Source organism: Arachis duranensis, chromosome 1 (genome assembly GCF_000817695.3).
Source record: "Arachis duranensis cultivar V14167 chromosome 1, aradu.V14167.gnm2.J7QH, whole genome shotgun sequence".
In the NCBI taxonomy this organism is placed as follows: domain Eukaryota; kingdom Viridiplantae; phylum Streptophyta; class Magnoliopsida; order Fabales; family Fabaceae; genus Arachis; species Arachis duranensis.
The window spans coordinates 60,749,488-60,750,252 of record NC_029772.3 but is presented as its reverse complement, the minus strand read 5'-3'; positions in this window follow the sequence as shown (position 1 = coordinate 60,750,252).

The window sequence follows — 765 nt, the reverse complement described above, 5'->3', positions numbered from 1 at the left end:
GAAAGAAATTGATTTTGAAAATATATGATTGAAAAGATATGATTTGAAAAAGATTTGATTTTGAAAAATATTGAAAACTTGAAAAAAATTTGAATTGAAAACAAAATCTTCCCTCTTGTGCCATCCTGGCGTTAAACGCCCAGACTGGTATCCATGCTGGCGTTTAACGCCCAAAGCTCTACCCTTTTGGGCGTTAAACGCCCAGCCAGGCACCCTGGCTGGCGTTTAAACGCCAGTTTTCCTTCCTCACTGGGCGTTTTGAACGCCCAGCTTTTTCTTTGTAATTCCTCTGCCGAATGTTCTGAATCTTTAATTCTCTGTATTATTGACTTGAAAAGACACAAATTAAAAATTTTTTGGATTTTTAATAATGAGGAATAATCAAAATGCAACTAAGATCAAATAAACAATGCATGCAAGACACCAAACTTAGAAGATTGTATAATACTGACACTAACAAAATGAGAATGCATATGAAAAACAACAAAACACTCAAGACAAGAGAATTTAAAGATCAGAACAAGGAAATCATCAAGAACAACTTGAAGATTAATGAAGACACATGCATGAATGCAAGAAAAATAGAAACATGCAGTTGACACCAAACTTAAAATGAGACACTAGACTCAACAAGAAACATAAAATATTTTTTTATTTTTATGATTTTGTATTTTTTTGGATTTTTCGAAATTTTAGTGGAAAAGTAAATAAAGATATCAAAATTCTTAATGAGAATTCCAGGAATCATGCAATGTTAGTCTAAAG